The following is a 16,610-nucleotide window of genomic DNA, read 5'->3' as shown; positions in this document are numbered from 1 at the left end:
CGGAGGGGGAGGTCTTTCTGTTGGTGAGTGGCAGGAAAGCGGAACACAGAGAGAGGGACACTCTTCTTCCTGTCCCTTGTCTGGAATGTACGGTGTGGTGTAGTGATTAGAGTTGTCTTTGTCCATGGAGTTCTCTTGGCAGGGATACTGGAGTTAGAGTCAGCATCTTAAAAAGCAGAAAGCAGAGCCATCACCTTGCCAACAAAGGTCCATATAGTTAAAGCTATGGTTTTCCCAGTAGTGATGTATGGAAGTGAGAGCTGGACCATAAAGAAGGCTGATCGCCAAAGAATAGATGCTTTTGAATTCTGGTGCTGGAGGAGACTCTTGAGAGTCCCATGGACTGCAAGAAGATCAAACACATCCATTCTGAAGGAAATCAGCCCTGAGTGCTCACTAGAAGGACAGATCGTGAAGCTGAGGCTCAAATACTTTGGCTACCTCATGAGAAGAGAAGACTCCCTAGGAAAGACCCTGATGTTGGGAAAGATGGAGGGCACAAGGAGAAGGGGACGACAGAGCACGAGATGGTTGGCCTGTATTCTTGAAGCTACGAACATGAGTCTGACCAAACTGCGGGAGGCAGTGGAAGACAGGAGTGCCTGGCGTGCTCTGGTCCATGGGGTCACGAAGAGTCAGACACGACTAAACGACTAAACAACAACAAGTGGTTAGAGTGTGGGACTCAGGACCTGGGAGATCAGGGTTCAAATCCCACTCAAGCCGTGAAGCTCACTGGGGGAACCTTGGACCAGCCACTGTCATGCAGCTTAGCCTAACTCACAGGGTTGTTGTGAGGGGAGGATTGGGGAGGAAGAGGAGAAGCACACATACATATGGATCTAATAATATAGAAATACATGGCAGTGGCCTGAGCACTCTGCCCTCCCATCAAATATCTCAGCCTTTCGCCCATGCATTGAAGGCTCTGCTGGGTTATTGAGGGGCAAATTTTAGACCCTCCCAGCTTCTCATTTTACCAGGCATAAGATCAGTTCTCCACATTCCCACAGCAGGGTTTTTTTTTTAAGTTCTCACATTGATTCGTTTCAGGGCAAATTTCTCCCATTATAAACAATTTTGCCAATATACACTTTTTTGGGTGGTTGGTTCCTCCCAGTATAATGCCACCTTCATTCATCTATGCAGTTGCACTCACACTTTACCAAGCATGTGTGTGTTTTTTGGTACACATTATTTGGCTGGGGAAATTGCATTGCAAAATTCAGAGAAGTGCAAATTTCAAAGGACGGCTGTGTTTTCGTTCCTTTATAGTTTTAGAAAGTACGAATTGGATAAGTTTCCTTTTAAATTCTGAATTGAAATTTTCCTCCACCCTCACTGCAGGGTCACAATATACCTAAAAAACAAACAAACCATACTAGTGTATGTCCTGACAAACAAAATGGGGACTAGAGGCCTTTTGCCGGAGACGCCGCCAAGATGATCAACACTGTCACCATCCGAACAAGGAAGTTCATGACCAATAGGCTGCTTCAGCATAAGCAGATGGTGATAGATGTTCTTCATCCTGGAAAGGCCACTGTTCCCAAAACTGAAATCCACGAAAAGTTGGCCAAAATGTACAAGACAACCCCAGATGTCATTTTCGTCTTTGGCTTCAGGACTCATTTTGGAGGTGGGAAGACAACAAGCTTTGGCATGATCGACGATTCCCTCGACTATGCAAAGAAAAATGAACCAAAGCACAGACTAGCCAGGCATGGTTTGTATGAAAAGAAAAAAGACTTCAAGGAAACAGGGTAAAGAACGTAAGAACAGGAAGAAGAAAGTCAGAGGAACAGCTAAAGCAAATGTTGGTGCTGGCAAGAAGTGAGCCAGCAGTGGATTTTAACAGAAATTAAATTATCCTGGCAGAAAATATATGGAGATTGTACTGTTGTGTTGCATTCCGGTCAAATAAATTCTGTGAAAACTCAAAAAAAAAAGAAGGGGGGGGGGGACTAGAGTGTTCAACTGGGTTCTGCAAGAGCAGGGTTCAAATTTTCACTTGGCCATGAAGCTCACTCTCAGCCTAACCTATCTCACAGGGTTGTTGTGAGGATGAAGTGGGGATGAGAACTATCTAATAGCACCAAAGAGAGAACTGGACTGCTTGCATATTGAATAACATTTATTGATTCATTGGAAGGGATTCTTCTTCTTAACAACGGAAGAAGGTCCTTGCAGCTGATCGGGGCTCCTCACACGCCTCTTCCTTCAAACGGAGTGCAGCACTTGTTTATTGTTTTGTTCGGACAGTTGTTGTTGTTGAACACAAGGCCCGAGGGACACCGGGACTGAACATCAAGGCAGTATCCCCGGCCTTCGTTGCAGATAACGACTTGCGCCAAATTCTTCACTACTTCCCCCTGTCTGTGCGCTGCGTACAAAGAGTTGGTGATGGAGAAGCCTTTAGGATTTGGTTATCATCAGGAAAATATACAAAACAGGGCTGCTGATTTTCTCTTTTGAATGTTTTAAAGGGTTGCTTTTAACTTTTTTCGGATAATTTTATTCTTTTATTCCCCTGGTAAACCACTTGGAGGTTCTCCCCCACATCAAGTGGTGAATAAATATTATGAAATAAACAATAAACATAGAAATAACTAGTTACAGGTAGGTAGCCGTGTTGGTCTGCCATAGTTGAAACAAAATAAAAAATTCCTTCCAGTTGCACCTTAGAGACCAACAAAGTTTGTTATTGGTATGAGCTTTCGTGTGCATGCACCCTTCTTCAGATACACTTCGCATGCACACAAAAGCTTATACCAATAACAAACTTCATTGGTCTCTAAGGTACTACTGGAAGGAATTTTTTTAATAGAAATAACTAAATGAAGACCCAGGACATTAAAAGTCCAGCATATTAAAAACAGCATCAATGTGCCTGGAATGTATTTATCCGCTAGTCTGATTCATAAAGTGACGCATCGCTTTCCCCTTCAACATAAACCAAGCCCTGTCTCTGCACCCCCAGATGAAGATCCACACCTGAGAGCAGGAGCTCAGGGTTTTAAATCATGAGCAAACATTCACACTTGTGCATATGGGCGACTCATTGGATATCTCTCACTCTTACAACGTATTGTGTTAACACCACAGTTGGATGGAAGAGTTCAGAAGCGACATCTGCTCGTGACTGAAATCTTCCTGTGGATTGGCAGTCATTAGCTTTCAGGGTTGCCATATGTCCTCTTTCCCCAGGACACATCCTCTTTTTCATGGGTAGAGTCGTCATAACGATCCATAGTTAAAAGTAGAAGTCGGCAAATGTGTCCTCTTTTTTTGCTCTTCAAAATATGGCAATCCTAGCAGTACCTGACTGACTCCAGCTACAAAAGCTGAGGCTGCTGAAAAGGCCAGAGACCATATTGGCAGAGATTCCAGGAAGACCTGTCCTCTGCCTTACAGACCTTTTCCACCTGGCCTGGGAGGGCAGGACCTGGACTGACTCCAGCTACAAAAGCTAAGGTTGCTGAGGTATTGTCTGGAGAGGGTTGTTGGGGGTGGTTGTTGCTGTTATTATTATTTTTATATCTTTATTTTAGATCAAATGATTTATGTGGAAATTGTTCAATTTGGTTCTGTACTTTTTGATGTTTTGTTTATTGTTTATGACTACATTAAAACATCAAATAGCATCAGAGACGCATAGAATTGTATAGCTGGGAGGGACCCCGAGGGTCAAATAAAGCAAGCCAGAAAAAATCAAATATATAGTATACATTCAAAACAATATAATTAAACTAAAATATTAACTTAAAGATTTCAAAACAAAACATTGCAAAAGAGGCCCACTGTAGAATGCACACGCAATGCAGCAAAGTTAACAAAAAAACTTAAACATTTCAAAAGTCAACATTATTGAAGGAAGTAAAATACGAAATGCACATTTAAAGCAGCATGATGAACTAGAGCACAAAATATTGTCATAAGCATAGGAAACTTACCCTAAGCATAAGAATAATCAGAACTGCTCTCTTACCTGCAATAGTACTGAAGACAAGAACAACCTGTACAGCTAGACTGAGGTAAGGAAACATCATGGCTGGAGTTTTCTCTGAGTTTTCTCTGATGGCCAGAGGAAAGAGACTCTAAGGCACAGGGAAGGCAACTTTGCATGCAGCTAGGAGGTTCCCTCTATTTATAAAGTTGCAGTGCCCACGCAATGTTGAAAGAAAACTATATGTTTCTGCATCGGAGCAGGGAATATTGCAAGCAGATATTCCTTGCAACTTTGCCTTTCGACATCGGAACAACGGATATCTCCCTCACATCTATTTTCTCCTAAGTATATTTAATTTTGGGACGCGGGTGGCGCTGTGGGTTAAACCACAGAGCCTAGCACTTGCCAATTAGAAGGTTGACAGTTCAAATCCCCACGACGGGGTGAGCTCCCGTTGCTCGGTCCCTGCTCCTGCCAACCTAGCAGTTCGAAAGCACCTCAAAGTGCAAGTAGATAAATAGGTACCGCTCTGGTGGGAAGGTAAACGGCATTTCCATGCGCTGCTCTGGTTCGCCAAAAGCAGCTTAGTCATGCTGGCCACATGACCCGGAAACTGTTCGCCGGCTCCCTTGGCCAGTAAAGCGAGATGAGCTCCGCAACCCCAGAGTCGGTCACAACTGGACCTAATGGTCAGGGGTTCCTTTACCTTTATATTTAATTTATCTGGCCACTTTCCTAAGAATTGTCTGTGGAAAAAAACTTTTCTGTGTTGTGTTCCAGGCGTTGCTGCTTATTTGCACATCGATCAACAGATATAATAATAATAATAATAATAATAATAATAATAATAATAACAATAATCTGTTAATCAATTTGCAAATAAGCAGCAGCGCCTGGAACACAACACAGAAAAGTTTTCCCCACAGACAATTTTTAGGAAAGTGTTGGGAAAGATTGAGGGCACAAGGAGAAGGGGACAACAGAGGATGAGATGGTTGGACAGTGTTCTTGAAGATACTAACATGAGTTTGACCAAACTGCGGAGGCAGTGGAAAACAGGAGTGCCTGGCGTGCTCTGGTCCATGGGGTCACGAAGAGTCGGACATGACTAAATGACTAAACAACAACGACAATGATAATAATTTATTTTTATTTATACCCAGCCCTCCCCGGCCGAGACCGGGCTCAGGGCAGCTAACACCAAATATATAATACATTAAAAACACAAAATCAAATTATTAGTTTAAAATACAATTTGAATCACATTTAAAATCAAAATAAAATTAAGTGGGAACCCACAAATCATAACTGTAGGGGTAAGGAATTAAAAGTTCACCAGGCCTGGATACCTGTGCTGGTCCCATATGAGCTGATGGAAAAAGCCAAGGAGGCCACTTACATACAGAGTCCCATAGAAAGAAGGGGGTCAGATTGTGCCCGGACCACAGGCCTGGCGGAACAGCTCTGTCTTGCAGGCCCTGCGGAAAGATGTCAAATCCCACAGGGCCCTGGTCTCTTGTGACAGAGTGTTCCACCAGGCTGGGGCCAGGGCTGGCCGAGCATTTCCCGCCTTTTGCAAATGCTGCTGTCAAATTCACGATGGCTGGACAGAAAGGAAGTGAAAAGTCAGTTAGCAGCTTCATCATGATGCAGCTGGATGCAATCACTTGCAGTTGGCGTGTTCACAGCATCATAGAATTGGAAGCAGTTGGAAGGGACCGCGAGAGTCATCAAGTTCAACCTTCTGCAATGCAGGAATCTCAGCTAAAACATCCATGACAGATAACCATACAACCTCTGCTTAAAAACTGGCAAGGAAGGAGAGTCCAGCACCTGCCAAGGGAGACTGCTCCATTGTCGAACAGCTCTTACTGTCAGAAAGTTCTTCCTGATGTTTAGTTGGAAACCCCCTTCTTGTAACTTGAAGAGGTATTCCTCGTAGGAATATACTGATGTCTCCTGCTACTATGGTGTAATAATGGTGATGTTTCACAAAGCAAATATAACTGAACTGTGAAAACTCTACACAGGAATGCCATGAAACCTTCTGAAGATATTATATACAGTGGCACCTTGGGTTAAGAACTTAATTGGTTCTGGAGGTCCGTTCTTAACCTGAAACTGTTCTTAACCTGAGGTACCACTTTAGCTAATGGGGCCTCCCGCCGCCGCCGCACAATTTCTGTTCTCATCCTGAAGTAAAGTTCTTCACCTGAGGTACTGTAGCCTTATTAGACTTTACCGGTTGGTGAGCTCTGCGTTGCTCCCGGACAGGAGGAAGGAAGTCAAATGACACCGAGGGTTGGTTCAGAGAAAGAGTTCTTTATTCCTGCTCTCCAGAACAGCAGAAAGGCACTTGTGTGGTCAGTCCACAGCAAGTCCAAAGAAATGAAAGATTTCATGCAGTATATATATCCTCCAGGCACCCTCTCCCCCTTCCCCAGGAATCCAAGCACCAGCATGAACACGCAAGTTGACATCACAGATGTTCCTGCTCTGGTTACTCTTAACCATAAAAGGGTATTCCTTCCTGTACTTCTGACCATAAAAGGGTATTCCTGTTCTTACACTCTTATCTTGGAGCAAGAGGTCACCAACTCCAAGAACACACTCTGGCGCTGTTCCCGGACTAGGTCTGTGCGTCTTTGTGGTCTTTGTGGTCAGGGTGTAAGATAAGGCCCAGAGTGTCATCCCTGCTCCACTTTGGAATAGACAAGGCCATTTGTCATTACCGGCCTTCATGGACTGATAAGGGAGAGAGCTTTGAGCACTTGTTTATACAGCTGGGTTTTGGCTCAAGAGCTCAAGTTAAAGCATTTTAGAAATGCTCCCTTGGAAAAGGAAAAAAAGTGGATTTTGGGTCCCTGCACAGAAACCCATTCCTTCAGTACTATTTCTGGGTTAGTGGAGTCTGTAACCTGAAGCATCTTTAACCTGAAGCATGTGTAACCTGGGGACGCGGGTGGCGCTGTGGGTAAAACCTCAGCGCCTAGGACTTGCTGATCGTCAGGTTGGCGGTTCGAATTCCCGCAGCGGGGTGAGCTCCCGTTGTTTGGTCCCAGCTCCTGCCCACCTAGCAGTTCGAAAGCACCCTTAAGTGCAAGTAGATAAATAGGTACCGCTTTCTAGCGGGAAGGTAAACGGCGTTTCCGTGTGCTGCTCTGGTGCTGGTTCGCCAGAGCAGCTTCGTCATGCTGGCCACGTGACCCGGAAGTGTCTGCGGACAGCGCTGGCTCCCGGCCTCTAGAGTGAGATGAGCGCACAACCCTAGAGTCTGTCAAGACTGGCCCGTATGGGCAGGGGTACCTTTACCTTTACCTTTACCTTTACCTATGTGTAACCTGAGGTACCACTGTATTTTCAAATTTTGGCTAAAGGGGTGCATCATTAAGAAAATCAATTTCATTTGCTGTTCATTTCACTGCGTGATTAATCATTAAAGAGTTTATCTGGAACGATCCTATCGAGAAAAGTTGGATTGCCAAGATCTGGCTGGAGGGCCTGTTTTTATTCAGTTGCATCTCTCTGATTCATAGTAGAGCTGGACAAGATTCACGAAAGGACCAAAATGAGCAAGGTGCTGCTGCAATTCCCTGTGAAGAAAGCTTGCAGCATTGGGTATTGGGGGAGGGGGGGAATCCGTGTCAAGGGGGCAGTGGTGTAGCATGGGGAGCTCAGGGACAATTGCCCTTGGTGCAAAATTGTGAGGGGTGCGAAATTTCAACACTCAGTGCTGCCTCAATGCAACTGTGCACTTCCGTCACTGGACTTGGTTGAAAATGGATTTCTCCATGTGAACCAGGAAGTGACCTCTCCAGACAACGGAACAACTCTTCTTTTCTTCTGTCTATGTCCTGGGTGATGTGGACGCCATTAGGCAGTTGAATGTGCATGTGCACTCTGTCTGTTTCTCTCTGTCCCAGCCACCCAGTTTCTCTCTGTTCTCTATGGCCCCGGGCACTTGCAACCCACACTACACCACTGCAAAGGGGGAAATGATAGAGGTGTGTAAGTGTATACTTCTGGGTTTCGCCGCTTGCATATGCGCAGAAGTGCTCTATCACGCCGTGCATGTGCACAGAAGTGGCGCCTCTAGTTACAGATTTTTTTGGGGTGCGCATGGCACCCCAGAACGAATTAGATCTGTGACCAGAGGTACCACTGTGCTTCTCACAACACAGAATTAAATGGTGGAATTTGCTCCTACAAGAAGTAGTAATGGCCATCAGCTTGGGCCTTGATCCAACAGCCAGCCTTTTCTTATGAGAGATCCAGTGTGCTATAAATGTCAGCTTCGTGTAAATACCAATTCGGACATTTCAAGGCCATATATCAACATATATGTTTAAATTAAGATGGATGTATCAATGGTTGATGTATGTGAGCTGATGGGGGGGGGGGAGGTAATGTTCCTCTCTTTCACTTTTTCTTTCTCTGTCTTTCTCCCTCCTCTTTTCCCCTTTCTTTGCTACAATTTGATATATGAAATAAATTATACAAAGCATCAAGTGTGAAAGGGAGTGCAGTTTCGAGGGGCACAGGCAGCAAACACAGCGCCCTCCAGATTTCACTGGACTACAAATCCCATCACCCCCCATCATTGGCCACATTGGCAGAAGTGATGGACATTGTAGTCTAAAGATATCTGCAGGTAAGATTGACTGATCGTGCATGAAGGATTTTGCTGGTGTAACCATCTAGCTTACTGCCTAGCACAGTTCCTGAGCTGAACCTGATCTTGATGTTTGATTTGTTGCCAGGATGTTGACTTCTAGGGTCCAGAAATGGAGATGAATGAGATGAAGAAGAAAACAAGAAAAAGAGGTTAGTTTGCAACACAGAGCAAGAGGAAGAGGCTTCAGTTAAGGATGATGCCACCAAGGGACTATTATGACATGTTCTGTCATGTGCCTTGTGACACCAACTGCCCATTGCCAAAAGCTCTAAAGCAACTTCTTTTTATTAACAACAGTTAGACCACAAGGGAAACTGTCAGGCACTAGATCACTCTTTCTTCAGTGCCAAAGGACCACATTTGGAATGCTGTGTACTGTTCTGGTTAGTTCACCTCAAAAAGGATGTTGCAGAGTTGGAAACAGTTCAGAGAAGGTCATCAAAATTACCAATGTGATGGAGCAACTCCCCTATGAAGAAAAGCTGCAGCATTTTGGACCTTTTTATTTAGAGAAAAGGTGAGTAAGAGGCGAGGTGATAGAAGTTTATAAAATGATGAATGACATGTTGTTGTTGTTGTTTAGTCATTTAGTCGTGTCCAACTCTTTGTGACCCCATGGACCAGAGCACTCCAGGCACTCCTGTCTTCCACTGCCTCCCGCAGTTTGTTCAAACTCATGCTGGTAGCTTCTTACAATCCAGATTCCTATGAAACATTTTTCTTTACAGCATTGGACTTTCCTTTCACTTCCAGGCATATCCGCAACTGAGCGTCCTTTCGGCTTTGGCCCAGCCACTTCATCAGCTCTGAATCTACTTGTACTTGTCCTCTGCTCTTCCTCAGTAGCATGTTGGACGCCTTCTGAGGGGCTCATCTTCCAGCGTCATAACTTTTATATGCCTGTTGTCTTTGGCCATGGAGTTTTCTTGGCAGGGATACTGGAGTGGCTTGCCGGTTCCTGCTCCAGGTGAATCACGTTTCGTCAAAACTCTCCACTATGACCTGTTAATCTTGGGTGCCCTGCTCGGCATAGTTCATAGCTTCTCTGAGTTATTCAAGCCCCTTTGCCACGGCAAGGCAGTGATCCATGAAGGGGATGAATGACATAGAGAAAGTATTGGGCAGGGCATATTTTATACTTTCTCGATGAATGACATAGAGAAAGTATAAAATATGCCCCGTCCCACACAATCGATCACAGGATATGATGCATTAACACCATTTGAAAGTATACCTGAAGGAGCGTCTCCACCCCCATCGTTCAGCCCGGACACTGAGGTCCAGCGCTGAGGGCCTTCTGCTGGTTCCCTCATTGCGAGAAGTGAGGTTACAGGGAACCAGGCAGAGGGCCTTCTCGGTAGTGGCACCCACCCTGTGGAACGCCCACCCTTCAGATGTGAAGAAAATAAGCAGCTATCTTATCTTTAAAAGACAGCTGAAGGCAGCCCTGTTTAGGGAAGTTTTTAATATTTAACACTGTATTGTTTTTAACACTCGATTGGGAGCCTCCCAGAGTGGCTGAGGAAACTCAGCCAGATGGGCGGGGTATAAATAATAAAATCATCATTATTATTAGTATTATAATGGCAATGCCTATCAATGTGAAGGAGCCCTCAAATATTTTACAGGGGTGGGCAAAGACCCCCTTGGCCCCTAGGAGTTATCTCCTTTGCTCTCTCATGATGCAAGAACTCATGGCCTACCAATGAAGCTGAATGTTGGAAGATTCAGGACAGATGAAATAAATTACTTATTTATTCAGCGCATAGTTAAACTATGGAACTCACTTCTGCAGGAGGCAGGGACGGCCATCAACTTGGATGGCTTTAAAAGAGGATTAGACCAACTCACGGAGGAGACAGCTATTGTTGTTGTTTAGTCATTTAGTCGTGTCCGACTCTTCGTGACCCCATGGACCAGAGCATGCCAGGCACTTCTGTCCTCCATTTTCTCCCGCAGTTTGGTCAAACTCATGCTGGTAGCTTTGAGAACACTGTCCAACCATCTCGTCCTCTGTCGTCCCCTTCTCCTTGTGCCGTCCATCTTTCCCAACATCAGGGTCTTTTCCAGGGAGTCTTCTCTTCTCATGAGGTGGCCAAAGTCTTGGAGCCTCAGCTTCAGGATCTGTCCTTCCAGTGAACACTCAGGGCTGATTTCCTTCAGAATAGATAGGTTTGATCTTCTTGCAGTCCATGGGACTCTCAAGAGTCTCCTCCAGCACCATAATTCAAAAGCATAAATTCTTCGGCGATCAGCCTTCTTTATGGTCCAGCTCTCACTTCCATACATCACTACTGGGAAAACCATAGCTTTAACTATACGGACCTTTGTTGGCAAGGTGATGTCTCTGCTTTTTAAGATGCTGTCTAGGTTTGTCATTGCTTTTCTCCCAAGCTATTGTTGGCTACAAGCTATTATGAGTATGCTCTACTGCCCCAGTTGGGAGTCAGCAATTCTTCTAAATACCAGTTGCTGGATACCACAGGAGGGAAGAGTGCACTTGTGTTCGTATCCTGCTTGCTGGTTTCCCACAGGGATCTGGTTGGCCACCGTGAGAACAGGATGCTAGACCAGATGGGCCATTGGCCTGATCCAGCAGACTCTTCTTGTGTTCTTAATCATTCTTATCTTCTTGATCATCTGGTTGCCCTTCTCCAAACCTTTCCAATATCCAGAAATGGTGAGACCTTTCTTTTGCCATCCTGGTTCCAGGTTGTCTACTTTGCTATCCATCATTAGTCTCACATCAAGCAGACCCATTTAGAATACCAATACCCATTAGCTTAAAGGTAAAGGGACCCCTGACCGTTAGGTCCAGTCGCGGATGACTCTGGGGTTGCAGCACTCATCTTGCTTTACTGGCTGAGGGAGCCGGCATACAGCTTCCGGGTCGTGGCCAGCATGACTAAGCCGCTTCTGGAGAACCAGAGCAGTGCACAGAAATGCCGTTTACCTTCCTGCCAGAGTGGTACCTATTTATCTACTTGCACTTCGACGTGCTTTCGAACTGCTAGGTTGGCAGGAGCAGGGACTGAGGAACGGGAGCTCACCCTGTTACGAGGATTTGAACAGCTGACCTTCTGATCAGCAAGCCCAAGGCTCTGTGGTCTAGATCACAGTGCCACCCATGTCCCTGTATGAACATTAGGAACACCCTATACTGGCATTGTAGCTATCCAGAGAATAGAAGTGAAGAACCCGCATCCACCCATTAGCTTAGGTTCATTCAATTTAATGAGTCAGTTTGGAGTAAAACCTAATTGGCTGTAACTCAAGAAATATAAAGGAAACCAGCACCTGAAACACAGAACAAGCAGCAATTATAGGATAAAGGCATATGGAAACCTCAGGAGGGATGCCCAGCTAAATAAATTGTTTGCAGTGTCACAATGTATTTGGTTGGCATGCATATCTGTGGTATGATAAGGTTAAAGCACAGAAAGCGTTTAAAAACCATATTGTCAGAAAAGCACTGTTTAATGTCTGGATAAGATATAAGGACTTGCTAGAAAATAAAACCCCAAGATGGTTGTCACCAATGGAAGCAAAGGCTCAGAAAAAACTCAGTATGGAGGCCAAATGGCCAAAGTATTGGGAAATTCTGGAACAAGAGGGAGACAGATTAAAACTGCAGAGTTTTGAAAAATTAAAAAACAGAGTGCGAGACTGGCTCCATTATTATCAAATAATGGAGGCATATAATTTGGACAAAAAACTTGGCTTCCAGGTGGAAAAATCAAAATTGGAAACAGAATTGTTAGACCCCAAAGTTAAGAATCTGTCAAGAATGTATAACTTGCTGTTGAAATGGAATACTCAGGATGAAACGGTGAAATCTGCTATGATTAAATGGGCACAAGATGTTGGACATAACATTATGATAGCTGACTGGGAACAGTTATGGACCACAGGTATGAAGTTTACGGCATGTAATGCCTTAAAAGAGAATCTAATGAAAATGCTCTACAGGTGATACATAACACCAGTCAAGCTTGCAAAAATCTACCATTTGCCCGATAATAAATGCCGGAAATGTAATGAGACTGAAGGTACATTCTTTCACCTTTGGTGGACATGCCCAAGGATTAAGACTTTCTGGGAGATGATCTATAATGAAATGAAAAAGGTATTTAAATATACCTTCCCTTCCTGAAGAAACCAGAGGCCTTTCTCCTGGGCATGGTCGGCCAATTGGTGCCAAAGAAGGATAGAACTTTCTTTATGTATGCTACAACAGCAGCAAGAATACTTATCGCAAAGTATTGGAAGACACAAGATCTACCCACCCGGGAAGAATGGCAGATGAAGCTGATGGACTACCTGGAATTGGTGGAAATGACTGGCAGAATCCGAGACCAGGGAGAAGAGTCGGTGGAAGAAGATTGGAAAAAATTTAAAGTATATTTACAGAAATATTGCAAAATTAATGAATGTTAGAAGGATGCTGAAATGAAGTTATATGGCTTTAGTAGAAATGTTATAAAGAATTAAGTAAAAATAGATTGTTAATGGGCCAAAGTGGAAAATTTAAGGTTAGATTGTGTTAAGATAAATTATAGAACAAAAATTGAGAAAGATGGAAAGGATTTGCTGAAATAGCTAATTGAACTAGAATACAAAAAAGGGAGGTGTGAGGAGGTCGATGAAACAGGTAAATGAAAGATAAAGATATGGAAATATTGGATGTGTTTTTAAATGTTTTTGTTTTTCTTGTTGTTTTGCTGTATTGTTTTTTGTTTTTCTTTTTTTGATGTATTGTAAGGTATTGCTTTGCTTTGTTTAACTTTTCATTGTTTCTTCTTTTTTCTGTAATTTTTAAACCTCTAATAAATATTATTTTAAAAAATAAATAAATTGTGTGCAGTGTCTGGAGGGAGAGGGAGAGAGTTCAGCTGCTGAAAGGGATAGCTGCAAGAAATACCCGTTTGCAATGTTTCCCACTCGGGTGCAGAAACGTATAGGTTTATTTCAACATTGCATGGGCATTGCAACTCTATAAGTAGAGGGAACCTCCTAGGTTCATTCAGAGTCAACTTCCCTCTGCCTTTGAACGTCTTCCCCCAGCAGTCAGAGAGATCTCAGAGGAACCCCTAGCCATGAGGCTCCTTTATCTCAGCTTTGCTGTGGTCATTCTTGCCTTCAGTGTTGCTGCAGGTAAGTGGGCAGCTCAGGCTGGGAACTGAAAAGACAGGACCTGTGAGAACATGCATTTAAAAACTGAGTGGTTGTAATTGTGATGGATCTACAGGGGAAGGTAATCCCTGCTGGGACCAGTATCCTTAAAAAAAAAAAAAAAAAAAGGAAGAATCCTACTAAGTTGCCACCACAGGCTGACCCTGACCTGAAGACTGTTGGGCAAGGGGTAATTGGTCTTTTTTGAGCTGGGGACCACATTGACCCATGGTCAACCCTCCAAGATATTGAAGATTGCTTCCTAGAGCCAATTGGTAGCTGCTCACTTTTGCTGAGCACACTCCTTTGTTGCATATTTAGCAGATTAATTGCGCTGCAGAAAGCGTGCTGGGGAAACAGTGAAGGAATGCAAAAAATTATTTTGCTTGGCTTGAATTACAAAAACAAAAACTCCTCTTACATTAAATCTGTAAGTATGACCCATTCACCAGGGTACTGAGAGAGGTACACACTGCTCTTTATACACCATACCCAATCGCTGACACAACTTAATTAACGCAACTTAACAGCACCTGCTATACTGCGTCACAGCGGTAAAACTAGGTCATGATATTTACTCTGGCCTTTAAAGAGATACGCATCTTGTGAAACAATAATGAACCTTAATATTTAAATAAAGCATTCAACACCCTTCACTTGCCCCCTAGTAACTACGTTCTCTTTTATCTAAACTACTCTAGCCTCACAAATATACCCATTGTTTTTCTTCCAATAACCATTCATATATATATATATAATAATAATATGTGCATTTAAATCTGAGGTCTGAGGTCTGGACAGTGGGAGGGAATGAGGAGAGGCCATCTCCTTTCTAAAATTAATTTATTAATTTATTGGGGTATGTGCTGCTGTTTTGTTTGTTTGTTTGTCTTGGTAAATCTATCAAATGTAGTTTTCAAGTGCAAACCAACCTAGAAATGTGCACATTTTTATTACCATCACGGGACCCTAAAGGCTTTCTCCTTTTTCCACGTAGGTCATGCACATATGGAAGGGAGACTAAGGCCCTGCAATGGCGGTCGGGGATACTGCCTGGATATTCAGTTCCCGTGCCCCTCAGGCCTTCAATTCATTAACAACACCTGTCCTAACCCAACGATGTTTTCTTGCTGTACTCCAGTCCAGTGAAGAACTGAGCGAGGAGCCAAAAACCTGTTGTCCTTTCCCACTACCATCATTCAGAAAAAGAATCCGTCGTCGCACTCTGTTCAATAAATAAACCATTGGTTCAAGGTCACTGCAACCAGGCTGGGGTTTTTTTTGGTGCTTCCTGTTTTTGTGGGCACATTGCACGCTTTTATCAGATTTGCTGTGACCCAGTGGGGCTGTCATAGTGGTGGCGCATAATGCTTTCTGCTGGTTAAGAGGGTGGGACCCGAAACGACGGATTCAAATGACAAGGGAGGAGATTCCCATTAAACATGAGAAAGACCTTTCTTATGACAGGAGTTGATAGAATCATAGAATCTTAGAACTGGAAGGGACCCAAGGGCCATCTAGTCCAACCCCCTGCAATGCAGGAATCTCAGCTAAAGCACCCATGACAGGTGGGCATCCAACCACTGCTTCAAAACCTTTAAGGGAGGAGAGTCCACAACCTTCCGAGGGAGATCATTCCACTGTCGAACAGCTCTTACTGTCATAAAGTTATTTCTGATGTTTAGCTGGGATCTCCTTTCTTGTAACTTGAAGCCATTAGTTCAAGTCCTACCCTGCAGAGCAGGAGAAAACAAGATGCTACTACCACTACTACTACTACTACTAATTTATTATTTATACCCCACCCATCTGGCTAGGTTTCCCCAGCCACTCTGGGCAGCTTCCAACAGAATATTAAAATACAATAGTCTATTAAACATTAAAAGCTTCCCTAAACAGGGCTGCCTTCAGATGTCTTCTAAAAGTCGGATAGTTGTTTTTCTCTTTGACATCTGGTGGGAGGGTGTTCCACAGGGCGGGCGCCACTACCGAGAAGGCCCTCTGCCTGGTCCCTGTAACTTCGCTTCTCACAGCGAGGGAACCTCCAGAAGGCCCTCGGCACTGGACCTCAGTGTCCGGGCAGAATTGTTCTGAGATGTACCCCAGACCACTTAGGAAGCCCATGATGGAGATGAGAACTAAACTCTCATGAGGTAGGTAAGCTGCCACAAGACACAATTCCTTGAGAAATCCTGCAAAAACCTCATTGCAATGAATGGAAGGTCTTGGTTATTTCACTGAGATTTGGTCAGAAAATGGTCAGGACTTCCTATCTCCTCTGCAATTGCCTGTCATGGTATCCGGTGCCTGCTGCCTAAGATGGACAACTCACTTTAGAATCATATAATTATAGAGTTGGAAGGGACCCCAATGGTCATCTAGTCCAACCCCCTGCAAAGTAGGAAACACAACTAAAGAATCCCGGAAGAATAAGAAATCAAGATAACATTTTAGATGAAAGAATGGAAATGGTTTACTGAATATTTATGGATAAATTATAAACAGATAAAAGCATTGGCAGGATTACTATAATAGCCTGCAGTTTTATAAGGGTATAAGGAGTGCTTTTTTCTTTAAAAATGTCTAAGGGTACTCTCATTTTCCTACTCATATTGAAATACTGCCCCTCATTGAGGCCAAACTTAGATTCACAAAATGTTTAGGCGTATGCATACGCCTGTGTACCCCCAGAAAAAAGCGCTGAGTATATATTTAAAAAGGGATGCGGGTGACGCTGTGGGTTAAACCACAGAGCCTAGGACTTGCCGATCAGAAGGTCGGCGGTTCGAATCCCTGCGACGGGGTGAGCTCCGG

General features: G+C 43.9%; 2 long non-coding RNA genes and 1 pseudogene across 3 annotated transcripts; 2 read left to right on the top strand and 1 right to left on the bottom strand.

The window, feature by feature from the left end:
* The first annotated feature begins 1,414 nt into the window (after positions 1-1,414).
* LOC308474267 (small ribosomal subunit protein eS24 pseudogene) lies at positions 1,415-1,952 on the top strand (annotated as a pseudogene). Its single transcript has one exon. The product of its transcript is annotated as a small ribosomal subunit protein eS24 pseudogene (transcript).
* A 164-nt stretch (positions 1,953-2,116) lies between these two features.
* LOC308474772 lies at positions 2,117-4,109 on the bottom strand. Its single transcript, XR_013984947.1, has 2 exons — positions 3,989-4,109; positions 2,117-2,383 (listed from the first exon to the last, which is right to left on the bottom strand). It is a non-coding gene; the product is annotated as an uncharacterized lncRNA (long non-coding RNA).
* Positions 4,110-8,862: 4,753 nt separating this feature from the next.
* On the top strand, positions 8,863-15,054 carry LOC308474698. The gene is made up of 2 exons (XR_013984864.1): positions 8,863-9,141; positions 14,794-15,054. It is a non-coding gene; the product is annotated as an uncharacterized lncRNA (long non-coding RNA).
* The last annotated feature ends 1,556 nt before the right edge of the window (positions 15,055-16,610 follow it).

Source organism: Podarcis pityusensis, assembly GCF_964106645.2.
Source record: "Podarcis pityusensis genome assembly, chromosome: 3".
Classification (NCBI taxonomy): Eukaryota; Metazoa; Chordata; class Lepidosauria; order Squamata; family Lacertidae; genus Podarcis; species Podarcis pityusensis.
Note: the sequence above shows the minus strand (reverse complement) of the source record. Positions and strands in the feature narration are given on the sequence as shown.